The 26,460-nt window shown below is 49.4% G+C and overlaps 1 long non-coding RNA gene across 2 annotated transcripts; it reads right to left on the bottom strand.

Moving 5' to 3' along the window:
- Positions 1-11,868: 11,868 nt before the first annotated feature.
- LOC125111539 (uncharacterized) lies at positions 11,869-25,807 on the bottom strand. Of its 2 annotated transcripts, none has more exons than XR_007130878.1 (3): positions 25,538-25,807; positions 24,769-24,882; positions 11,869-12,048 (listed from the first exon to the last, which is right to left on the bottom strand). It is a non-coding gene; the product is annotated as an uncharacterized LOC125111539 (long non-coding RNA). The 2 variants fall into 2 exon arrangements; XR_007130879.1 differs by having other exon boundaries at positions 24,785-24,882.
- Between the last annotated feature and the right edge of the window lie 653 nt (positions 25,808-26,460).

The following is a 26,460-nucleotide window of genomic DNA, read 5'->3' as shown; positions in this document are numbered from 1 at the left end:
CCTTTATCCTCACATGAAGATGAAATTTAGGAAAACTCCCCTGGTGACAGTACTTTCACCACCCACTGTCTGCTTTGTTTGCTATGGTGTCAGTGCCAACAACTCCACACACACCTGCCACGTCACCGTCACTGTGCCCCCTCCCTAACTCCTTCCTGCCCTGTGCTGCGGCCACCAGCTCCATGCAGGCTGGGGCCAGGTTTGCCCAGGAACAGTGGGAAAGTGCCTGTTAGGTCTGGCTTCCTGCCCCGGGGCTGCTCCGAGTGCTTGTGGCAGGGTGCCAGAGGGACCTGCCTTGAGGCTAATCATGCACAACCAGCAGGGCAGGCGCTTAACAGTTAACCCCTGAGCCATGACCCTGGAGACAAAGGGTGAGTGTTTCTTTTTTATCTTCACCCAGGACACAGTTCAGAGACTCAGAGGGCCTGGTAGAATCCCAGACCCCTTCACTCTTTCCTCTCTTTCCTCTTTCACTTCTCTGCCCTCCACTCCTGCCCCTTGATCTTCAATAAACCTTGATCTTGGGCTGTACTTCCTGAAAGTCCACACCAGGATAAGGCAGGAGCATACCGGGGGTTAGAAAGCAGGTCCTAGAATAAATCAAAGCTCAGCTCCACCAGGGCAAACTATCTGGCCTTGAACCAAGTTACCTGATCTTGTGGTTTCTCCATTTTCTCATCCAGAAATGCAGATTACAGTAATAAGAAACAAGACTTAGCCTTTCTGGGTAAGAAGGGGGACGTGTGGGCGAGACAAGGGAAGAGAGGCAACATCAGACAACAGAGGAAAGCATAAGGGCATAGCTTGTAACATGGGGTCAAAAAACAGTCATCTTTATCCAGTTACCATGCATCCTACCTAAACGCTAGGAACTTGAAAACCATTATTTTATTATATCATCCTGCAAGTGGGTTATTAGCCCCATTTTAGAGAGTTAAAAATAGAGGCCGAGCCTTAGACAATTAGGAGACTTGTCTAAGGTAGAATTGTTCTCAGATTGGTCTGGCTTTCAACACTCTTCTTTTTCTGGATGCCAGATAAAGAGAAGAGCCATGCATTTGTGTTTGCTGTTAACAGTGGTGGTTTTTAAAACAGCTCGTCTTGAAACAGGCACTTGCAGAACTGCTACGATTTGCATTTGCAGAGACGGAGGAACAGCAAGAAGCAGGAGCCCACGGCAACATCCAGTACCTATGCACGGGACCTACATGAGAGGGTGGATTTGGAACCTGTCATTTGGTCAGATTGGGCAGGGTCTGAAAGGTCAGGCTAAAGTGTTTGTATTCATTCATTTGGAAAAGGAGATGAGAGCCATTTTCAACGGGTCTTTAGCCCAGGGATGGCTGTGTCCCACTTTGAAACAATAGCATCTCCTTGGCAACCAGAACCCGACTAGGATTTCAGGGCAGCATAGAAACAGGATCTGCAAGGTAACTGCGTTGCCTCCTTCTGGAAGTTTCCTGAATATTGTGGATAATTTCCTGAGTGCTTTTGCACATCCCCCTTGATGACACCAGGCCATGACTGGTAAAGCCTAAGATCCTCGGAGCAAACGGCTGACATATAAGGCCTCACCTTCTCACACGCATGTACACAGACCCTCCTGATGCCCAGGACCCATGTGAGAACCTTCACATCTGGGGCCAGCTATGCGGTACCGAAAGAGATAAAGTTTAAGTGATGGAGGGAGTTCCATCATGGCTCAGAGGTAACGAACCCACCTTGTATCCGTGAGGATACAGGTTTGATCCCTGGCCTTGCTCAGTGGGTTAAGGATCCAGCATTGTCAGGAGCTGTGGTGAAGGCTGGCAGCTGCCGCTCTGATTCAACCCCTAGCCTGGGAACTTCCGTGTGCCGCAGGTGTGGTCCTAAGAAAAAAAGCAAAAAAAAAAAAAAGTGTTTAAGTGATGGATGTGGTGGATTGCTTGCATAAATAGCACCAGTTGATGTTCCTTCCTGCATCCACCTCCTTTGGAATGTGACGCAATAACTTCTCTTGTCAAAAGGTGGGGTCTATGTCCCCACTTCCTTGAATAGGGGCTCTTCCTGTGACCGAGTTGGCCAACAGTGTGGCAGCAGTGGCCCTGTACAAGCCACAGTCCTGAGCTTGAAGAGGCTTCGCCTGCTTCCACTCACTCGCAGAATCCGGCCGTGCTGGATTCACTTGCAACAAGCTGAATGGTCCCTGAGCTGCTGGCCAAGGTATGGAAACACCCACCGAAGATCAGTAATGTCATTTAGCCTGCCTACAACTAACTGCTGACTCATAGGGGCGCCTCCCCCAGCCCAGATCAGGTCAGCAGAAGCAACCCGCCAACCCACGGTCTCATGAGCAAAACTCCAGAGGTATTGGGCACCATTGAGGTTTTCCTGTTGTTCGTTACACAGCATGGCTGTGGCAACAGATAACTATTATGACATAAGTGCTGGAGGTGGCTGGCGCTTCAGCCACAGAGAGTCTGGATTGGGAAATTTCTTCTTCTATCACAGTCTATCAAGGATGGCCTTGGGAACTGTCATGGGGATTTCCCTTTGTAATCTCTAGAGTCACTGTGGCTGGTAACTTGGTCCTTCGCTCATCTCTGCCTTCAACGATGTCCAAGTCACCCACCATGGGGTGACATGAGTCACATGCATGCTACGCTTGTCCTTCTGTCTTCATCCTCAATATTTTAGACCCCAAGCATGAGCGTACCCATAACTGGGCTGGTGGGTTAAGGACCAAAATACCCAAAATTTAGAGTAGAAGAGTCACCAAGGGAGTTCCCGCGATGGCACAGTGGGTTAAGAATTCTTCTGCAGTTGTTCGATCCCCAGCCTAGTGCAGTGGGTTAAAGGATCCAGCCTTGCTGCAGCTGTGACTTGGGTTCAGTTCCTGGTCCGCAAACTTCCATATGCTGTGGGTGCAGCCATCAGAGAAGAGAGAGAGAGAGAATCACTGAGGAATGTGTTAAAAATCCAGAAATTCTGGTTTAATGAATACGGCGCAGACACCAGGACCCTCCATTTCTAAAAACACACCCCAGGTACCCGAGAGCCACAGGGTCAGACTTTGAGGGGAAACTGGTTGGGTTATAAGAAGAGCTTTCCAGTTCCGAATGTAATAAAATGACAATACAGGGTGACACCACAGGGTCATCACTGAAGTCCATGAAAAGAAAGAAAAGCAAACCAAACTGCAGAAAGACAAGCGGCACAGAAGGTAATGGAACCATGAATAAGGTAAAAGGAAAAGAAATATTTTTCTCCTGGCTTTTCAATGATGTTTCCTGCTCTACTTGTTTTTCTACCTCAGGCAAAGTTTAGGCTCCATCAATTTTTCTCAACCACACAGCACCTAGAATCACCTGAGGATTTAAAAATACTGACATATGAGAACCACCCCTCCCCCCACCCCCCCCACCCCACATCCCAACCACCCCCAAGTCCACTACCCCACCCCCACTTCCCCACCCCCATCCTCACCCTCCACCACCCCAATCCCCACCCCCTACCACCCCCATCCTCATCCCCCACCCTGGCCCTCCACCACCCCCACCCCTACCCTGCCCTGAGATTCTGGTGGAATTAGTCTGAGGGGCAAGCAGGACATTTGGGTTTGAAAAGCTCTCCTAGCGGTTCCACTGTCCAGCACATTTTGAGAAGGAGTGGGCAAAATTAGTAATACCTCCCACCAACCAGATCTCTTCCTACAATGAAAAGAAATGCAGACCTGAAAGCAGAGTGGAGAGAAGACAGATAGGAAATTGGGCTGATGGGAAAAGGAATTCCCAGCTGCTGCGAAAATCACACCTTGGAGTTCCCGTCGTGGCTCAGTGGAAATGAATCTGACTAGTATCCATGAGGACACAGGTTTGATCCCTGGCCTCGCTAAGTGGGTTGAGGATCCCATGTTGCTGTGAGCTGTGGTGTGGGTCACGTTGCAATGGCTGTGGCATAGGCTGGCAGCTGCAGCTCGGATTTCACACCTAGCCTGGGAAACTCCATATGCCACAGGTGCAGCCCTAAAAAGACAAAGAAATAAAAATAAAGTAAGTCTTATGGCAGAGTCTTGGAAGTGCTGGGAAGATGAACATACACCCATTTCATGTGATCCCCCAGGAAAAGAAGTCAAGTGCTCGCACTTGCTGATGAGCAGAGCAAATTTTGCATGTCGCAGGCATTCTAGATGTCTCTGTCTCTACATGAAGTTGTACACTTAAAAGTGCACAGGAGTTCCCATTGTGGCACCATGAGATCAGTGGCGTCTCTGGAGCATCAGGACACAGGTTCAACTCCCAGCCTGGCAAAATGGGTTAAAGCATCTAATGTTGCTGCAACTGTGGCATAGGTCATATCTGCAGCTCAGTATAACTGATCCCTGACCCAGGAAATCCATATGCCTTGGGGCAGCCAAAAAAAAAAGTGTGGTAGACAGGTTTCATTGTATGTTTGGTAATCACTCTTCTCCCTCTCATGATTAGAAGACTATTTGTCTGGTATGTCAGATAGTTCTAGAATGCATGGATCCTGTGTGAAAACACAATGTTTTCATGAAAATAAGACTTAGGGGAATTCTTGAAAAACTAAATGGACTCTGGGAGATCACAAGTCTAAGCAATGGTTCTCAAATCTTCCCCCAGTGCCACGAAATCTACAGGGGAGCTACTTAAACATAGACATTCCTGGGAGTTTCTCTTCAGCTCCACAGGTTAAGGAACGCCGTTGTCACTGCTGTGGCTCAGGTCACTGCTGTGGGGCCGGCTCAATCCCGTGAAATTCCAGGTGCCAAAAGTAGGGCACCCCACCACCCCCCCAAAAAAGAAAGAAAAAGACATTCCTGGAAACCACCAAACTTACTGAATCAGAATGAGAGGTAAGGGGCTATTACAATTTCCCTTTTTACAAACTCCGCACATAAATTTTTATCCACTCAGCACCACAACAGTCTCCTTTTGAGAAGCTTGTATCTTTGGGGACAGGCCCCCTTAGACATTATCCACAGAGGCACCCAGCCTTAAATCCAGTTTGACTATCTCTCCCCTCTCTCCATGTTCAGAACATGCCTGGGAAACCAAAGAAGGTTGCCATGTTATCAAAGCAGCACATTAAATAGCATCCAGAAGAAGCCTCATCAAAGATGGATTCCCCCAGTGCCAATGAACTCCCCGTTATAAACCTGGTTATGAAGGGCTCCTGAAATGGAAACAACTAAAAATGGAATTTGTCCATCAAAAGGCAGAAACAGGAGTTCCCATTGTGGCTCAGTAGGTTAAGAACGCAATATAGTATCCACGAGGCATCGGGTTTGATCCCTGGCTTGCTGAGTAGGTTAAGGATCCAGAGTTGCCACAGGCTGTGGCATAGGTCCCAGTGTGGCCCAGATGTGCCATTGCTATGGCTGCAGCTCCTGCTCAGCCCCTAGCCTGGAAACTTCCATATGCAGCAGGTGTGGCCAGAAATAGGAAAAAAAAAAAAAGACGAAAACACTCTGAATGCTCTTGATACACATTTCTGGATTGCTTGCCAAATAGGTTGTGCCAACGTCCATCCGGCCAGTGTGCATGAGATGCCTGTTGCTGTGGCCACAGGCACTTCAGACCAACTGCGTCTCCTTCATGACCTTGCCCGGTGCTGACCTTGGTGGCAGGAGATAGAAGCGTTCTGTGCCTGGACCAAAGACTCAGCAAGGAGCAAGGCTCAGGCGCCTCGCCTTGAGCAAGAGAGAAGGGATCTCACCACTTGATGGAAGCAAAACGATTCTGTGTGGTTTTCAACAGAAATGTGGCTCCCAGCCTGGAGGGGCTGTGGTGGCCCTGAGGTCTCCAGCTGCTTGGCACGAGGTTGGGGATGCTTCCTATGGAGGCAAGTCCTCTGGGCTGAGGGTTGGGCTGATGCCACAGAGAGGGCCCCCATTGCAGCAAGAGGATAGGAGGCCAACAGGACAGCGAGGGTGAAGACCCCACCCTCTCGGGGGCAGAGCCACACCAGCCCCGGGCCTCTCTCTCAGCTTCCCGATGCTGCTATGAGATTCCCAGCTGCTCCGGACTGTGCCCACCCAACTCCCCCAAAAGGAAGATGCCCTGTGTCTCTTGGTGCTAGATTCGAACCAACTCCTTCCATGGAGCACTTTCTAGGTAAAACAGGATCCTGGGAGCTCCCGCTGTGGCACAATGCAATTGGCCATTTCTTGGAAGCGCTGGGACTCAGATTCGGTCCCTGGCCTGGTACAGTGGGTTAAGGATCGGGCATTGCTTCAGCTGAGACTTAGGTCTCAATGGCAGCTCGGATCTGATCCCTGGCCCGGGAGCTCCATATGCCTTGGGACAGCCAAAAATGAACAACAACCAAAAAACCCAAAAAACAAAAATCAGTATTCTGTACCTGGAACTCTTTACTCATCCGTGGTCCCTGAAAGGATTCAGGAAGGGGCGAAGTGCTCCCATATCCCAAAGTGAAATGATGGCCCACTTGCTCAGCATAGACAAGAGAAGTGACCCCAGTCCCACAGATGACCCTTAGCTCAACCTCACTCCTGGCCACAGAAGAGTTGAGGTGGAAAAAGCAGGAAGAAAAGAGTTCTTTACAAAGAACTCTGCTTTGAGTTCCCAGTTCTTGCTCCACGTAGCCCTTTCTGAGGGATTTATATGCATCTGGTGGAGTTTCAAGAACCCCAAGGACAGGTGGGCCTCCCCAGTCTAGATGAGAGCATTTGGGCTGAACTGCGAATCTAGCTGCCCTGGTGGGCATTCAGCAGGCAAGGGTGTGTGAGCTCTTTTAGACCAGAGAAAACCTTGGAAGACCAGCAGGTTGGAGCCATCTGGAAGGGACCCTCAGAGGGGGCCTTCCAGAGGAGGTACACCCAGCACAAAGACCAGACCCCGGGGGGTCACAAGAGGTCACCCAGAAAGTTCACGTCCCCATTCCGTCCTCCCGGGTGGTCTGGGTTGTTTCAAACCCTGTGCGTGGAAGAGGTGACATAACCAGATCAGCATCACGAGAACATTCTGGCTGGAGAATGGAGGGAACCAGAGGAGCGTAGAGAATGGAGAGGACCAAAGAGAAGGCTTGTTCATAAGCCAGTCAGGTGAACCAACGGAGCAGGTGGCAGGTGGCGGGGACGAGGGCAGGGAGTGCAGAGATGATGAGAAATCGACCATCTGGAAGGGGCCAAAGAGGGCAATGTGATTGGATTGGCGGGAGGGTAACGAGGAGGAGGTGTCCGTGACTCCTGGCTTCCTGGCTCCCCCACGTGGCTGCCCGATGGAGCCACTGACGCAGAGAACCCTGGCAAAGGGTTTCCCGATCCTGGGAACTTGGGGTTGACTGTGAGACACACCAGACAAAGACCCCAGGGGAAGCAAACTGAAGCTACGTAGATGGAGGAGATGGCTTGGGAAAAAGAGAGAAGAAGGCAACCTGAGAGCTGCCTTGAGGAACTCAACAGCGAAGGAGGCAGACAAGCAGCTGCCGGAGACCGGACCAAAATGCTGCCCTGTGCCACGCCTGTCCTGAAAGCCGGCTGCACACAGGGAATAAAACAGACGTGTTCCCTGACCCCACGGAGTTTACGGGCAGGGAGAGGGGACAGGGAACATTTAGCCAGAAAATCTTAACATTATAGAACCACGAACTGGGATAAACGTTATAAAGGGAAAGACAGGGAGCACGAGTGAACCGTGGGGCAGAACAGGATTCTCTGAGGAGGTGATATTTATGCCAATCAGCTCATCTGCCCTGGGATGCTCACTGGGGGCAGCTGTCCTAGGGCAAATGCCAGAGGACCTGTGGCTGTTCCTTAAACAGCCGGCGCCAGGGCACAGTGAACAGGGTAGTGTCTGGCGAAGGGGAACCTCCTGGCACCTGACATCTGCTTCCCCGCTGGAGAATGTTCCTCCCTCCCCAGCTACTTCCCTGCAGATGCCAGGGCCCCAATGACTAAGGGTCTTCAACCAAGGAGCGTCTCCCCAGAGAACAGGAGAGGACCTGCAGACCTGACCCAGGACACAAACACCCAGCTGCCCGTGAATGGATGGGAAAGAAGCTGTCCCAGGCCCTGGTCGGATCCAAAGATGCTTTGGGCTCTTGTCCAAGGCCTGGAGACCTGACAGCCTGACTGGTGCTGGCCCCCAAGGGAGCCAAGCCCTTGCTCAAAGCCAAGTGCCCCAGAAGGTGTCAGGTACCACTCAGCCCCGACAAGCAGTCTGCAAAGAAACGCTAGCTGGGGTTGCCATGGTGATTTTTCTGCTACAGGCACCAGAGGTCAGATGGCCAGGCCTCTGGGGCCTGAGCCTCAGGGATACAGCCCAAGAGTTCCTCGCTCAGGGTGCCTGAAATACATCCCAGCCTAAGGGTGTCCTTACTCACTCAAGGTCCCTTCAGACCGCTTTATTAGATTTCTTTAATACTTCTTTCAAAGTAAGCAGCATATTATTATTCATATACAATCCCATTAACTAAGCAAATGGGAAGCCCTTTTTTGAGGCAGCTGCCTTAAGCACTGTGAGAAAGCACAAAGTCACAGTTAAAAGCTTAGGCTCTGGAGTCAGACAGGCTCAAGTTCAACATCCAGCTCCACCCACCGTCTCCACCCCCTACTGGTTCAGTGACCCTGGGCAAATTCTGAAACTTCCTTCTGCCTTCTTCCTTGGTCTTACAGAATGGGGATGATAGAACCTGCTTTGCAAGGATGTTGTGAGACCTCAATGAGATGATAGCTGCAAAGGACTTGATAATAATCATAATAACACTGCTGAGATTTATTGAGCACTTAAAGTGCATCAAGAGTGGTCAAAGGACTTACCTGAACGAATTAATGACCCGTCCTATGGAACTTGAGGCTTATCCCAATGCAGCCTGACCCCACCTTTCTGGGCTCCTTTTGTGATGCTACTCCCTCCCCAAGTCAGCTTCAAGCCCTTGGCTATGGCACATGGGCCCCTCTGCCCTCCTCCTGGCTACTACCTTCTCTTACACCTCTGACCACGCTCCCCCCGCCCTGGGTTCTCTCGGCACCACCTTGTGCTGCCAAACTCCTACTCATCTCTCAGGGTGCAATTCAAATGTCACCTGCTCTTTGAAGCCTCCCCAGCCACATCCAGGCAGGCAGCTGTACCCTCCCACTGTGCTCCCACACACTTCCTGCACCTCCTGAATGATAGAAATAAACACAAGCACCAAGCGCTGAGCTTAAGGACTTTTTATTTTATTTTATTTTATTGCTTTTTAGGGCTGCACCTGCGGCATAAGGAAATTCCCAGGCTAAGAGTTGAACCAGAGCTACAGCTGCTGGCCTACACCACAGCCATAGCACTGCAGGATCCGAGCTGCGTCTGCAACCTACACCACAGCTCATGACAACGCCGGATCCCCTACCCACTGAGCAAAGCCAGGGATCGAACCTGCATCTTCATGGATACTAGTGGGATTCATTTCCACTGCACCACAGCGGGAACTCCAAGGACTTTATTTTAGCTCATTCAGTCGCCACAGGAACCCTATAATGTAGCTTTTGTAATGAACCCTGTTTTAGGATGTAAAACTGAAGGCCCAGAGACGCTGAGTGACTTGCCCGATGCCACACAGCCCATAAGCAGCAGAGCCAGTACCCAGGCCAGGTAACCACGGCACCACACCACTTCTTCCTGCACTAGGTACCTCAGCCACCTCCTCCATCAGGCTGGCCAAGCCAGGGACTGTGTTTCATTCACTCCCTTCGTTCCAGCTCCCAGCACAGGAGCACGTGCAAACGCCCTCCCCCCACCCCAGCCCCAGACATCAAACTAGCCTATTTAAGGAAAAAGCACTAATCCAGCAAAATTTACCCATATATCCCAGTCTCTTTTTCTTTCTGCCCATGATTTCCCCCCGATTAGGAAACTCTGCTCTGAGTCCTGGCCAAGGGGCCCAGGATCATTTCTTAGAAGTTGATGAATAATAAAGAGGTTTTTGTTTATGCAATTAAAAAAAAAAAAAAAAGCTATTTTCTCCCAAGGAGAAGTTTGGAGCCTAATGATAAAATTGAACCATCATATTTGTCATGACAGCTTTTCCCATCGAAAGGAAGGGAATCCATTTCTAAAGAAAAGAGTAATAACAGAATTTAAAAGGCAGCCTAGCTTCCAGAAAGGTCCCTCCCCAGCCAGGCAGCTCTCGAGGCAAGGCAGCCGTGGAGTCAGAGGAAGTCTGCGAGAGGAGTGTGCGCGGCACAGCTGGCTGCGAAGTCATCCTAAAGCAGCAGCCCAGCCCCCCATCCCTGCTCAGCACCTCCCGGCCAGCACTAGTCAGGGAAGCCAGGAATCAGGAGAAGGGGAGGATATTTGAAAAAGTTTGGGAGTTAGACTGGAAAGTCACTAGGCTGGGGCTTGCCTCTCTTTCCTCTCTTTTTTTTTCCAAGCTTAGTGTCTAATTTAGGTTTTTCCAAGACTCTTGCCGTCTCCCCATCCCAAGCAGCTCATGTCTGGGGCCAACCGATTCTTAGCCCCAAGCCACCCATGTTCCTTGGGACTTTTTCCACCTTAGAAGCCAAAGGTGGGGCTTTGTCAAGATTAAATGGCATTCCTTTCAAAGCCCCAAGTCTGGCTCAGCTCAAAACGCACAAGAGGAGGCCTTTGAAGGTGCTCCGGCTAATTTTCTAATCATGCAAAGCTTTTTGGGACCAAGGCCAAAAAGGAACCACCATCTTTCAAATTCAAGTCCTAATCAGCTCTGTAAAAATTAGATTTTTAAGCCAAGGCTTAAACTTGGGCAAAAGCCTCAGATTTGAAAAATACTTGCAACGAGAATCCGGAGGGGACCGGGGCGTGGTGAGGAAATGTGGAGGCGGGGAAGCTCTGGTTCATGGTTTTGCCTCCAGTCCGCAGTCTGTGAGTTCATGAGTTGGTAAATATACCCTGAGCACATACTTACACCAAAACGCAACACGGAAATTGGAGGTCTATGCTACAGGGTTGCTGTCCTTGAGTGACTGACTGACCATCCTACCAAGGACAGAAGACCAAGAATAAGCAAAGACCTGCATACAAACGTCTTGGCACCTGGGAGGGGCCCCTCAAAGTCACTTCCTGTGCTCCCTTTGGATGGGTGGAAAGAGGTGTGACCACTGGTGGTGTTCCTGGGTGGAAAGGAGCATTTTGACCTTGGAAAGAGAAAGAGCACTGTTGATCTGAGTGGCCAGCAGGACTGACACAGGGGAAGTTGGCCAGGGATCTGTGATGAGTGAGAATGAGCTGCAGGAGCAGGTTTGCTGGGAGAGGACAGGAGGGGCTGGCAGACACTTGATCAAGGACCTCCAATGCCAAGCCCAGCAGTTTGGCTTAGGCTGCGTTTCACATAGGAAGCCAGACTCCAGAGCTAGAGCTGGTAACCATGACTCTGCTAGCTAGGTATGAGTGTGTGTTTGATTGTTTGCTTTAGGCTTTAATTTTTTAGCCACACCCACCACGTGAGGAAGTTCCCAGCCCAGGGATTGAACCCAAGCCACAGCAGTGACCATGCTGGATCCTTAACGACTAGGCCACCAGGGAATTCCTGCTTTACTGCTTTTTTCCAATATTTTATAATATTATAAAAATCTGAATTTGAATGTCTGGAGTGAGGGAACATTTTTCTCTTTGATTTTCAATTTAGTTTCAGGACCTGTTCTTCCCACTCTTCACCCAATTCATATGTTGATATTCCCTGCCTGGGCCCCAGGAGCTTGTGGCCCCAGCCCTATAGGCAACAGGGAAAGCAGACATTTCCAGAATGATGGAAACGGTGTTCAGAACTATCACTTGCATGTAGGGTTTCTGGGTAAAATACAGGAGCCCAGTTAAATGTGAGTTTCAGATAAACAGACACATTTTAACATGTCCCATACAATAAAATTTATTCATTGTTTTTCTAAATTTCAAATTTAACCCCACATCCTGTTTTGGGTTCTTGCTAAATCTGGCAGCCCTACTCCTGTGCCATACACCAAATTAATGAGAAGAAAGAGAGGCTGATGAGATCAAATGCTGAGCTTGTGCAATGGCCTCGGTAGTTCCTCTAATAGGGCAGATGGCTGCATGGGGGATGAGTGACGTTCTGAAAAAAGAAGGAACAGAACACACAGCGTAGTTAGAGATGTGAAGCCAAAGCAGAGCAGAACACAAGAGCCACAGACATGCAGTTTGCTCTGCTGCTCTACCATTAGTGGATAATTAGAAAAAAAGCTCCCAGCCTCAGCTTCCCCTCACCACCTCCTACTGTGTCCTGAGGCGTGAAGAAATCTCGGAAGCACCTGACAGGTGCTGCGCAAACAGGAGCTGTTATCACAGAGACCCCACATACAGCACCGCTCCAGCCACCTCTCCTCTGCCCTATAATTTTGAGCACAGGGTAAATGTCCCCTTGTGCATTTCCCGGCTGCCCATGTATGGTGGCCCACTGTTCCTCATGGGTACTTGCAAAGACTCAGAGTTTCCTGTCCTTGGCAAACTCTGTGAATTTCCTCTGCTTTTTATTATTATTATTACAATTTTATTTTATTTATTTATTTTTTAGCTGTGCTCAAGGCATGCGAAAGTTCCCAGGCCAGGGATCGAACAGTGCCACAGCAGTAACCAGAGCTACAGCAGTGACAACAGACAGGTCCTTAACCCACTGAGCCACCAGGGAACTCCTCCTCTGCTTTTTAATCAGCTGTTGAAAATTGTTTTTTAGGGAAGAGCTGGGGACACAGCCCCACAAGCCAGAAGCTCTGACTCTCCAGATGGCCATCCACCCTTGACTGAAGAGCCTCTGGGTCACGTCGAATGTACCCAGACCTACATCTGATTCCTCTGTGCTCAGCCCCCAGGCAGAAGCCTGCTCTGCAGACCGCATGGGGCAGTGGCCCTAAGACTGGCCCTCCCCTCCTAACTGTGACTTGGGACTGATGAAATGGCTTTCCTATCCAAACATAAGGTTTCATTTTGTTATTTGATATCCTTTTATTTTCGTTTGTTTTTTTCCTTTTTTCATGTCATGTTATGACTAGTGCTAACACTGCAATGTCTAGCGAATTTCTTACTTACACATGATGGAGGCATCAGACGCTCTCTCTTGCCTGGATTTCTTCAAGTCACCTTGCCCCACCCCCAGGAAAAGGAAGCTCTGCCTTCCTTCCACACACCCTCAGACGGGGGCTGTCTGGGATGGTACCCCTTTCCATGGCCTCTGTTGCCACCTGCAGGATCGTTTGAGGGAGAGTTCAAGGACCCTGGTTGGCACTGAAAAGACAAGGCAAGGGCAGCATGGAGGCCTGGGCTTCACCAGTTAGTTGCCAAGAGATTTCTTAAAGCACAGCCTCACTGCCTCTCTGGAGCCCTGGCTCCAATATTTCATTAGCTGGGTGACTTTGGCAGCCACCTCTGTGAGTCTATTTTCTCATCTTTGAAATAGTTTTTGATATCCATAAGTCACTTTGATAGGAATTCCCGTTGTGGCTCGGGGGTTAAGAGGCCAACATCGCGTCCCTGAGGATGTGGGTTTGATCCCTGGCCTCATTCAGTGGGTTAAGGATCAAGCATTGCCACAAGCCGCAGTGTAGGTCACAGATGCAGCTCAGATCCAGTGTTGCTGGGGCTGTGGCGCAGGCCAGCAGCTATAGATCCGATTTGAACCCTAGCCCAGGAACTATACCACAGGAGCAGCCATAAAAAGAAAAAAAAAATCGCTTTGACAGTGATTATTGATGAGTCACTCATTCATATACGTGTTTATGAAGCAAACACCACATCAGATACAAAGACGTGAAAAAAATAAAAAGCTTTCCTAAAGATAATCGCAACCTCACAGTGGCCTAAGTCAAACACACAGGAAACTGTCCATTGTTGTGACAGAGGTGTGAGAAGCATCATGGGGACTAAGTAGTGACTAACTGTTTACCCTGCAGGCATCAGGAATTAATTGCGAAGATACTTTTAAGAAATATAAGCTGCAGGAGTTTCTACTGTGGCTCAGCAGGTTAAGGACCTGGCACTGTTTCTGTGAAGATTCAGGTTCGGTCCCCGACCTGGCTCACTGAGTTTAGGATCAGGTGTTGCTGCAAGGCGTGGCATAGGTGGCTGATGCGGCTCGGATCTGGTGTTGCTGTGGTCATGGCCTAGCTGTGATTCAACCCCTGGCTTGGGAACTTCCATATGCCACAGGTGGGCCTGTAAAAGAAAGAAAGAAATATAAGCTGTAAATTCATATAAACCTGAGTTACACACAAGAGGAGAAAATCAGATGATCAAAACTAAAATACACTGAGTGCCTACTGCTTGTAAGGCATTTTCACTTTTCATTGCCTCATTTAACTTTTCCTGACAACAACCTTATGAGGTGAGTCCCATGTTTATGTCCATTTTGTGTGATGCAAACAGGAGCCAGAGGTTAGGTTGTCCATTTAACAGATGCTCTCTGAGCAGGGCCTGTGCCTGAGCTGCGGGCCGGAGAGGATCATGGGAGCTGGAGCCAGGCAGGGAGAATAGGGTCCCTTTTGATGTGTGTGACCCCAGGCTCAGTGCTTAGACTCTTGAGTCCCACGCATCCCTCGGTGATCTTTCCAACCTCACAGCTTTCAGCACAGTCCTGCATTTCTTTTTTTCTTTTTTTCTTTTTGTCTTTTTTTTTTTTAGGGCCACACCTGCGGCCTCTGGAGGTTCCCAGGCTAGGGGTCCAATCAGAGCTGTAGCTGCCGGCCTACGCCAGAGCCACAGCAACTCGGGATCCGAGCTGCATCTACAACCTACACCACAGCTCACGGCAACGCCGGATCGTTAACCCACTGAGCAGGGGCAGGGACCGAACCCGCAACCTCATGGTTCCTAGTCGGATTCGTTAACCACTGCTCCACGACGGGAACTCCCAGCCCTGCCTTTCTATCTCCAGCTCAGCCCTCCCAACACACGAGTGTCTGCCTAGCTGACCTGTCCACTCGCTTTTCTAATAGACACTCCACACTGGATAGGTCCAAAATTCAGCTCTTCTCCACCATCTTCCAGTCTCATTCAGCAGCAACTCTATCTTTTTTCTCCTACTTTGAAAACCATATCCAGAATCGGAGCACTTCTCACCAGTTCCAGCACCACCCCTGGCCAGAGAGAACCTCCCTGGATCACCTCCGTGGCCCCGGTTTTGCTGTTATCTCCTATTCGCAGCCAAGTGTGATCCTTGTAAAGAGTCAGCACCCAGCTGTCTGGCAAAACCCAGGCCTGGCTCCCCATTTCTTTCACATTAAAGCCCATAAAATGTCTGCAAGGCTCTGTACAATCGGCCCCCTCCCAACAGACATGCTCTCGTTATTACATTTACTGCCTATTGTCTGACTACAAGCTCGGCAAGGGGTCATATACTGGCACCTAGAAATATGTCCTGAATGGATAAAACGACTACACTAGCATTTAATTGCATAGTGGGAAATGCTATGAACAAGATGTGCTGCTATAAGAGGAAATTCACAGGCAGAGCCAGAAGCCCGCTGCATGCGGCTCCAAGCCCAGGGCTTGTGCCTCTAAGGAACACGCTCAACCGAGTGCCTGACACAGAGCAGGGGCTGCCGCACGCTAACTGAAGTGGAAACTGAAGAGATCTCACAAAACAGGGAAAACCTCCCCTCAGCCTGTCTCAGAGGCTGCCCAGCCATCCTCCCCTCTCTCTGTCTCCCTGCAGGCGCCCATGCTTCCTTAAAAAGCAAACAGTTCTCAGGAGGAGGAATAAAAGGACAGCCACCCGGACAGAGCCAGCTCACACTGGCTGTGCTAGAGACACGATGCCCAGGGCCGCTCTTCCCTAGGACTTCCTGCAAGTGAGGGGGCGGCTTGGATCTTCCGGAGGACGCTAGATGAGCAAGGAACGACTGCAAACAAGGGAAGACTTAGTCTCACCTCGCCAGTTGGGTGGAAAGAGGAGCGGATCCTATAGGCGCTCGAGAACTTGGAATAAGGTTGCCCTCTGCCGGCGAACCTGTGAAATTGGCCGATAAGCCGATAGGCCAAGAACGGCTGGACTACACTGTAAGCGGCCTGCTTGCATCTGCGATGCGCCCCATCTCGCTAAAAAGGGGAGACGCAGGTCTAGGTAAGGGAGAGCCTTAGGAAGCTCATGTAAATATTTGATCACAGTGAGATGGGTTAACAGGCTGTCCGAGGCTGATGTCCCCATACCTTTGATTCCTCTAACTCCCCTGCTCTGAGCTCACAGAGGCTTTGCCTGCTCTGGCCTCCCCTTGGGGCCTGCCTGCAGGGAGGGGAGGCACCCACAGAGGTACTCACAGGCGCGGACCCCAGCTTCCCTTTCTTGGTGTCCATTAATAAATGACGATCCGCGTGGTTAGATTCGCCCAGCCTTTCCCAGGAGGGTCATCCGAGCGAGGCCGTCGGGGATGTGCGGGTTCCGCACGCGGGCCCCGGGTAGGGTCGCGAGAGGGCGAGCGGGGCCCTGACCCCTGAAGCTGAGCGCTGCCCTCCCGCAGGCCACCTGACTTCCTGGACTTGGATCGGATCCCACCAGGGGGGTCAGAGAGTCCAAAGAAGCCCAGAGGGCAATGCAGAATTGGGGAGATGAGAGTGCAACTTTCTGGAAAGACACCAAGTCTTCCCTCTGACCCTCAAATTCTTCCAGCCCTTGGAAGGGGAGGAAGGACGCGATCCGGCCACTGGGAAGGAGCCTGGCAGTGCCCCTTGGCCTCTGCCTATTTCTTTGGGTTCATTCCGCCCCCTCCCCGCCCCCTCCCCGCCCCTCAGCCCCCGGTGCCGAGCGGCACAGAGATGCAGGGGCCGGGTGGGTGTCTAGGGTGGTGGGGGCAGCCGTGCTCGGACGCGCAGCTCCTCCGGCGCAGGCCGAACCCCAGACTGGAGCCTTCGCCGTCGAACTCGACCCGCTGCCCTCACGGGGAGCGCCACCTGGAGGCGGGCGCGGCAGACAGTGATAAAGGTGAAGAAAGGCTCCTTAACCCCTGGTCCTTTCCTCCTTAGAGCCTTGGAGGGGGTGCCCCCGAGCAGCGGAAAACCCCCAAATAGAGAATTGGGGGCCACCGACCCAGCAGCCCTCTTCCTAGAGAAGTAGCTCCTTCCACCACCGCCCTCATGGGGCTGGGGAGTGGCCAAAGGAGGCGCCGGGTTTCCTTGCCGATGGGAATCGTGTGCGTGTGTGTGTGTGTGTGTGTGTGTGTGTGTCTGTGTGTGTGTGTGTCCTCCGCAGCTGCACAATCGCCCGCTTTCGAGACCGAGCACCGCTCCACCTCCTTACACTAGCGTGGAGTGAGGGTGGGTTAAGTTTATCCCGGCTTCGGGCCCGGGAGTCATCGCATCTCTTTTCGGCGCGGGAAAAAGCAGGCTGTGTGGGACTGGGAAAGGCACGCGGTCGCCCAGAGCAAGCGGTGCGGTCACCTGGCCGCCCCCCTCGAACCTCGGGAACTGGGTCAGCCACCTCGCAAGGCGGGACAGACTGGATCCCTCCCAAGAAAGGGAGCGGCTTTCTCTCCGGCCCACCCCAAGGGAAAATAAACGGTCTCTGGCACCGTCCCGCATTCCTGATTTTTAACAAACTACTGCTGGAGGCTGGCCACTGTGTTTGCTCCTGGGGGTGGAGGGGAGCAAACCCGCCCACACCCAGGCCTGCGGCGGAGCCAGCTCCCCCACAGCGAGCTCTCCCGGAACAATGCCTCTTTGTAGAGCGTCCTCCGGGAGGATGCTGCCCTCATCCTCGCAGGGCCCGCCCCGCAGAGGACTCCGAGGACATCGCCAAGCCTCACTCTCCCTGAGAGCGCTTCCTCGGCCTGGGCAGAAAGCAAAGCAGCCTTCCTAAGCCTTCCCAGGGGTGGGCGGGAAGGGCGCTAACTTTTCCAGCGCTCTGGGTGTGTGTCAGCCTTGGGAGCCTCCCCGACAGCCTTATCCAGAGAATTATGACCTGCCCTTGGGTTATGTGCCTGGCCCTAAGACGGTAAATGGCAGAGGGGAATCTCCAACTCAGCGCTGTTTAAGAGAAACTGTGTATACGTATATAATTTCTTTTTCTTTCCATCGGCCAGGGTGGAGGATGAATGCCATTTTGACATTGTCCCTGGCACTTGCTTGACTCGAGTTCTTCCATATGCCCCAATCAATAACATTTTCCCACCCCTCTCCTTCACTCATCTCCTTGGTTGCCTGGTAGCAGTGGTCACAGTGTCAATGGGGGGCCCTCTGCCTCCTCATGGGGTTCTGGGAGGACAGTGCCTTCTGTTGGCAGTTGCTTCCAGAATGGTCCTCTCCCCTCCTGTGGCTCAGCCTTCCCTCAACGCTCACACCCACCTCTCAGTGCCCTGCCAGGACCCAGGAGCACCTGGGCTCTCCCAGCCACTCTGCACGAGGCCTGAGCCTCAGGGGTGCTGTGGATAAGGGCTACACCCACCTGCCTTTGAGAAACTGTTTGGCAGCATCCACACAGGATAGAGCCGGTCCCAGACCAAGGATAATGGCCAAAGGCACAGGGCAGTGGGTGATGGCTCTGGGGTGGCTAAAGAACTACAGACCCACAGTAGAGACTGCATGGCTCCTTGGGTAAATACTAACATGGGGGTGCTGGTTATCTGGGGGGAGGCATAGGTGAGGTGTCTGCACTGACAGCTCCATTCCTCACAAACTTCTTCTCCCAACACCGCCACCCCAACAAGGCCGTCTTCACTCTTCCTCTATTTGCACTGGCGATGGACCACTTCTTGCCGGATGCCTCAGTACACATGGAAAGCTTAATATATTTGAAGGCGGCCTGTATGCTATGTGGATGCCAAGACACGCGCACACACACAACTGAACTCAATAAATACAAATAAAATGCCCTTCACTGGGCAACTGATCCATGCAAAATCTGCAACCTCTGATGGATCCTGACTGTGTGGATCGACCAAAAGGAAGGCCAGGGTAATAATATACCGACTTCATGGACCTCAGTAACATTTTTTTTTCTTCTTGCCATTTCTTGGGCCGATTCCCTTGGCGTGTGGGGGTTCCCAGGCTAGGGGTCGAATAGGAGCTGTAGCCACTGGCCTACGCCAGAGCCACTGCAACGCGGGATCCGAGCCGCGTCTGCAACCTGCACCACAGCTCATGGCAACGCCGGATCCTTAACCCACTGAGCAAGGCCAGGGTTCGAACCCGCAACCTCATGGTTCCTAGTCGGATTTGTTAACCACTGAGCCATGACAGGAACTCCTTGGACCTCAGTAACTTTGAGGCAGGATGGCCAAGTGAAACGTGTGTAGACTCCCATCTGGCTCAGAATCCCAGTTCTAACACTCACTGTGTGACCTTGAACTACTTATTTAACCTCTCTGAGCTTCAGATTCATCTTCCACAAAAATAGACATAATAATTCTTTATCTTGGCAGGCTATTATGAAGAGTGAATGAAATAGCATATTTTAAAGTTCCTATAGTACACAAAGTATTCATTTCATTGTTGAAAATTCTATTAGAACTAAAGCCAAAAATGATTTCTGTGATCACAGGCTTAAATCCTCTGGAGACAGGCCATCAGAGATCTTTGGACGCCTCAAGCAGAATCTGCAGATATTCAGAAAGGACAAAGAGAAGGTAGAATGAAGCCTGGGGGTTCAGGGACTTATTCACTCTTGGTTCCCACTTTGGGTGCACAGGGCAGAAGCATGGTGTACTGGCAGCATGAGTATGTTTTGGCAGCTTTTTAAAAATTGTCCCCTTTTTTCTTTTCTTTCCTCCTTTTTTCTGTCTTTCTGGGGCCACACCTGTGGCATAGGAAAGTTCCCCTGCTAGGGGTCAAATCAGAGTTGTAGCCGCCGGCCTACACCACAGCCACAAAAACACCAGGTCCAAGCCACATCTTCGACCTACACCACAGCTCACGGCAACGCCGGATCCTTAACCCACTGAGCAAGGCCAGGGATAGTATTTGCATCTTCATGGATACTAGTCGGGTTCTTAACCTGCTGAGCCACAGCAGGAACTCCTGTCGCCTTTCTTGTAATAAATGTGTCCAACCCTAGTCTCCTCCCTTCCCTCTTTCCTTCACTCCTTTCTCCTTCTCTGTTTCTTTCCACACCCATGGGATTGCAGTTCGTCCTTCTGAATCTCACTTTCCTCCTCTGGAAAGCTTACCAGAGTAATTCATGCGGTTGTAATAAGGATTAAATGAAATGACATGTATTCAACAAATCAATCCTATTTCCCTTAAGTGACTTCATCTTGTCCTCTTCCCTGTGGACTTCTAATGCTCCCTGGACCCCAATCTTCCCGTTTTCCACAGAGACTGAAGGTGAGACTGGACCAGGCCCAGACATGAGGGATGGGACTGGGATTCCTTTACTGCATCCCACCCTCTGGGCTGTGGCCCACTGAGGATGAATGTCTTTATGGTTGGCTGTTAATATCAGCTAACAGTCTCCCACCACCAGCCTCTAGACATGCAGAGTTCCCAAATCATTTACTTTTAGGAACTCCCCCTGGGTGTGTGGTCACAACTCGGAATCCTAGAGTAAATGAATTCAATACTGTAAGTTGATTCGATTTGGGGCCAGGCCTAAACTCAACAACATTAAAAATGTACCACCCTGCACCGAGGACTCTTTGGACAGGTTGTATACAGGGACTTGGAGTGTTCACCTTCGCACTTTGTTCGGGCTTAGAGATCTGGCTTCTCCTTTTTGAGGAGAGCCCTGAATATTCTAGAGCCCTGCAGGAAAGTCTGTCCCAGTAAGACTCTCCTGACCCCACCCAAGACTCTCCCCTCTGCCATGTTGCCTCCCTTGACAGCTCAATCTGAGTTGACTGCTTGATGCCTTTATCTATTCTGTAGCCATTTACTGTGATGCCTGCTATGGGGCCATGGGGAAGGGGGCGGTAATAAAGGTTCAAGGCCCTTTGCCCCTCATCGGGATATCTCTGAAGTGCTAGCTCCGCTTGAGAACGCTTCATGGACCCACTGAGTTCTTCCAGCGCATCACAGCCACCTTCTCCTTGGCGAGCTCCTGTAGTTTTATGTTCACCTGCAGGTGTGCTCCCTGAGCACTTCCCAATTAATCTCCATTCACACGCATCTCATTGCAGAGTCTGATCCCTGGGGAGACCAACCCATAACTCAGAGCTTCCTGGAAAAAACATAGAAAGTGGACCAGGACACACCAGTGTTTATGCCTTTTTTTTTTTTTTTTTTAGGGCCACACCCTTGCCATATGGAGGTTCCCAGGCTAGGGGTCTGATCGGAGCTGTTGCTGCCAGCCTACACCACAGCCACAGCAACGCCAGATCCGAGCCGCGTCTGTGACCTACACCACAGCTCACGGCAACGCTGGATCCTTAACCCACTGATCGAGGCCAGGGATCGAACCCATGACCTCATGGTTCCTAGTTGGATTTGTTTCCACTGCGCCACAAAGGGAACTCCCACACCTGTGTTTTAATCCTCCTTCTGTCACTTAATGGTGTGTGACTTGGGGCAAGTTATTTAGCCTCTAGAAATTTCATTTTTCACCTGGGGGAGAAAGATTATTGTGAGAATGAAATGAGTTTACATAAACTGTGTAAGAGCCTGGACCACGGGAGCTGCTCCCTAAGTGTTAGTTCTTCCTTCGGTGGATTTCGCAAAACAAAATTCCAAATCCCACTAGAACTATGTTTCTAGATTATACATTATCATTATATTTCTAGTTTATACATTTTACTAGGATTTGTGTTTTTATATTCTTGAAAATAATACTCCATCTTTGAAAGTGGTGACTCTTCCATTATTCAATTTTTAGAATACTGCTTTAGGTAAAGCGTAATGGTTAAGAAATCAGAGGAAAAGGAGTTCCCGTCAGTGGTTAATGAATTCAACTAGGAACCATGAGGTTGCAGGTTCGATCCCTGGCCTTGCACAGTGGGTTAAGGATCCGGCGTTGCAGTGATCTGTGGTGTAGATTGCAGACGCAGCTCGGATCTGGCGTTGCTGTGGCTGGAGGCTACAGCTCCAATTCGACCCCTATTCTGGGAACCTCCATCTGCCGCGGGAGTAGCCCTAGAAAAGACCAAAAAAAAAAAAAATCAGAGGAAAAGAAGGCAAGAATATATAGTGGAGAAAAGAGTCTTTTCAGCGAGTGTGTTGGGAAAGCTGGATAGCCTCATGTAAATCAATGAGGTGAGAATACACCCTCATGCCATACACAAAAATAAACTAAAAAATGGCCTAAAGACTTAAACATAAGACATGACTTTATAAAACTCTTAGAAGAGAACCTAGGCAAAACATTCTCTGACGGAAATCATACCAAGGTTTTTTTAGGTCAGTCTCCCAAGGCAATAGAAATAGAAGCAAAAATAAACAAATGGGACCTAATCAAACATCTAAGCTTTTGAATAGCAAAGGAAATCGTAAGCAAAATGAAAAGACAACCTACAGACTGGGAGAAAATATTTGCAAACAATGCAGCCAACAAGAAGTTAATTTCCAAAATGTAAACAGCACATACAACTCAACAACAACAACAACAAAAATCCAAAAAATGAGCAAAAAACCTAAATAGACATTTCTTCAAAGAAGATGTACAGATGGCCAAGAGGCACCCAAAAAGATGCTCGACATCACTAATTAGTAGAGAAATGCAAATCAAAGCCACCAATGAGGTACCACCTCACACTGGTCAGAATGGCCATCATTAAAAAGTCTACAGATAACAAATGCTGAAGAGGGTGTGTAGAAAAGCAATGTACATTGGTGCAGCTGCTGTGGAGAACAGTATGGAACGTCCTTGAAAAGCTAAAAATAGAGTTGCCATCTGATCCAGCAACCCACTCCTGGGCATGTATCTGGAAAAAACTGTAATCTGAAAAGATACATGCACCCCTATGTTCATAGCAGCAGTATTTACAATAGCCAAGATGTGGAAGCAATCTAAATGTCCACTGAAAGATGAATGGATAAAGAAGATGTGGTAGGTATATATCCTTAGCCATAAAATAGAATGAAATGATGCTATTTGCAGCAACATGGATGGACCTAGAGATTAACCCATCAAGTTAGGTAAGTCAGAAAGAGAAAGACAAATTCCATATGATATCACTTACGTGTGGAATCTAAAATATGACACAAATGAACTCATTTAGGTAAGAGAAACAGACCCACAGACATAGAGAACAGACTTGTGGTTGTCAGTGGGTGGGGTGGGGGGATGGGCTGAGAGTTTGGGATTAACAGATGCAAACTACTATATATAAAATAACAAACATTGAGGTCTTAGCTGTACAGCACAGGGAACTATATTCAATATCCTGTAATAAACCATAAGAGAAAAGAATATGAAAAAGTATATATATATATATATATATATATATATATATATAACTGAATCACTTTGTTGTAACCAGAAACTAACACAACATTGTAAATCAACCATACTTCAATAAAAAAATAAATTAAAGAAAAAGAAATCAGAGGGACTGTGGATTTGGCTGATCTTAAATAAACAAGCCACCCCTATCACCTAGAAAATTGTTGCAAAATGTCCTTTCCTGTAGAATGGGATATTAATAGTACCTACTTAGGGTGGATGGCATCATCCTCAAATGCCTACAACAGTATTTCCCATCCCTGCTGCTCTTGTGAAATGGCCTGGCCACTCCTCTAGCAATAGATGAAGTCCAGTTCTCATCGCCTTGTCCCTGGGCTGGCCTCAGTGACTTGTTTGACTATTAGAATGTGACAGATGCAATTTCAGAGACTTCCAAGGCTAGATCATGTGAAGCCAAGTCATTCTGTCTGGGTGTCTTACAACGTGCCCTGTTGGAGCCCAGCCACCATACTGTGAGAAGCCCAAGCCCTGGGAGAGGAGGTGGTGTAGGTGTCTGCTCAACAGTCCCAGCCCAGTGAATGAGTCATCTTACTCATGAGGCCTTCAAATGCCTGGCGCCCCAGCCGATATCTGACTGCAGTCCCATCAGACCCAAAAAACAATGGCCCCACTGAGCTTAGCCAACCCCAAAATGATGATGGATAGTAATAAACTGTTATTTAAACTGTTAAATTATGGGCCTGTTTACTATGCAGCAATAAGAACACCACCATCAGCTCCTAGAGTTTTTATGAAAAGTAAATGAGGTAATGCATGCAAATTGACTAACAAAGTGCTTGGTTAAGGATCACTGCACTTATAGGAAAAGCTGTTTTTATGGGGAGATAAAACATGAGTATCAAAAACACTCAATAGTAAGCAGGCATCAGCTGATTCAATATTTAGTGAACACCTGTCACATGTCCCACTTTCTCTATCATCATAGAAAGGAATCTTCTAGTTCAACTTCCCACCCAGGAAGACCATTACTTCTTGAATGTTTGCTTAACTAAGCAGTTATTTATTAACCCCTATTCTGGGCCAGAATGTGTGGTGGCCGGTAATGCTGCAAAGTCAGAACAAAGATGCCTGAGAGCGTTTCATGGCCAGAGGCAAACACGTGGCCAGATTCTGCACAAGGTAACACCTGCAAAAGAAAGGAACATGTTTCTACTGCATTGAATGCGGTGAGTCATTTCTGGTTACTCCACTGGTTCCTGGTTCCTTCTACTGTATTTTCTGTGTATCTGTGTATCAACTTGTTTTTATTTTTATTTTTGGCTGCAAGTGTGCAGCAGCTTGGTGTGGGATCTCAGTTCCCAGATCAGGGATTGAAACTGGGCCACAGCACTGAAAGGCCAAATCCTAACCACTAGACCACCAGGGAACTCCCTCAACTTGTATTTTGAACAGCAGTTCTCAGGTTCTTTGCCTTCTTGCTTCATGTCCCGAAGCCGGCTATTTACACGTGCACTTACCCACCTCTGCTCATGCTGACCTTTATTAAGGAAGGGAAGGTTTGCCTGGCACTTGACTCCCAATGTGGGCTCTTTGAGGACAGGACCTGGGTTTTGGTCATCCTTGGGGCCCCAGCTCCTAGAATGACCAGGAGAAATGTGGAGGAACAGGAGGAGAAAGGAGAGGAGAAGGAGGAGAAGGAAGAGGAGGGAGAAAAAACAACAGAAAATGAACACAAACAAATGCATCCGGTTATGTGTGGGTTCAGAAAAATGCCAAAAATGCCTTTAATTCCAGTTCATTTCAGACAGGGACAGCAGGGAAAATTACCAGCATAAGCTGCTTTCTCACGTTTCACAAATGATTCTAAGTTTTTAATAGGCTTGGGTTTTACTAAGCAGGCAAAACCAGTTCTTGAAAAAAACCTCAAAAAAATTCACTTTGAGTTCATTCCAGCCAGGTAGTTAAGAGTTGCAACAATTTATGAGCTGACACTGTTTTCCCACACACAGCCATGGTTTATGGCTTCTTAAACTGCTCTTTTAAAAGAATATTTTACAAAGTGTGAGCTTTACACAAAGATAAGGAGTAGACTTTTTTTTTTTTTTTAAGGCTGCACCCACAGCAGATGGACGTTCCCAGGGTAGGGGTCCAATTGGCACCACAGCTGCCAGCCACAGCCACAGCAACACCAAATCAAAGCCGCTTCTGTGACCTACACCGCAGTTCACAGCAAAGCCGGATCTTTAAACCATAAACCCACAAACCCACTGAGCGAGGCCAGGGATCAAACCTGCAAACTCATGTTTCCTCGTCGGATTCATTCCCGCTGCCTGCACCTCAGGATACGGTCACACTGTATCTCTGGCTCCTTCTCTTGTGGTGCAGTGGGTTAAGGACCCACATTTTCACTGCAGCGGCTGCTTCTGTGGCGCAGACTCAGTCCCTGGCCTGGGAACTTGCACAACTTTCAATTGCCCAGGGTGCAGCCAAAAAAGAAAAAAAAAATGTTATCACTTGTCTGAGCATTTCTCTGTATGGCTGTAATTATAGTTTACATCAAATGCAGTGCGAGGTCTTTTATTTAGCCATTTGTTTCTATTTTTGGTTGCTACCATGTGGTCATATCAGGGGGGGAGGGGCAGAATCTGTATAATCAGCTCTGGAGATAATGCAGCCTCCTCTACAAAATCACCAAAAACTCCTCCATGGAGGAAAATACGGAGATCAGAAAAGAAAGGAAAACTTGGTGGGGAAAGGGCAGAGCTTTCCATGAGGAAGAAGGGCGGGAATGTCTCCGGGAACTTTAGAGATGAGTGGGGGTCTCCTCACTGGGAGGTTGGGAAACACTGTGTATGTTGGGGTCAGTGGGAGGCCCTTGAAGAAGCTGCAGTGACCCCCCAGAAGCTGGGGGACCTCTGGGGCCTCAGAGGGAACCACAGTGAGCTGTGGGGTAGGTTGTGGTGCATCTCAGATCTGGTGTTGCTGTGGCTGCGGTGTAGGCTGCCGGCTGCACATCGGATTCGACCCCTGGCCTGGGAATTTAAATATGCCATAGGCACAGCTTTAAAAAAGGATATCTGCTGTATTACATTTACCCGTCTTCTCGTCCTCTTCCCAACCAACTTAGAGCATACAGGCCAAGTATGCAACTGTATTTCTGGTCTACCCTCTGTGCCTACCAAGTAGCCCAGTGGCTGTGAAGTGTTCAACAAA

This window comes from Phacochoerus africanus, chromosome 11 (assembly GCF_016906955.1).
Source record: "Phacochoerus africanus isolate WHEZ1 chromosome 11, ROS_Pafr_v1, whole genome shotgun sequence".
Taxonomy (NCBI): domain Eukaryota; kingdom Metazoa; phylum Chordata; class Mammalia; order Artiodactyla; family Suidae; genus Phacochoerus; species Phacochoerus africanus.
Note: the sequence above shows the minus strand (reverse complement) of the source record. Positions and strands in the feature narration are given on the sequence as shown.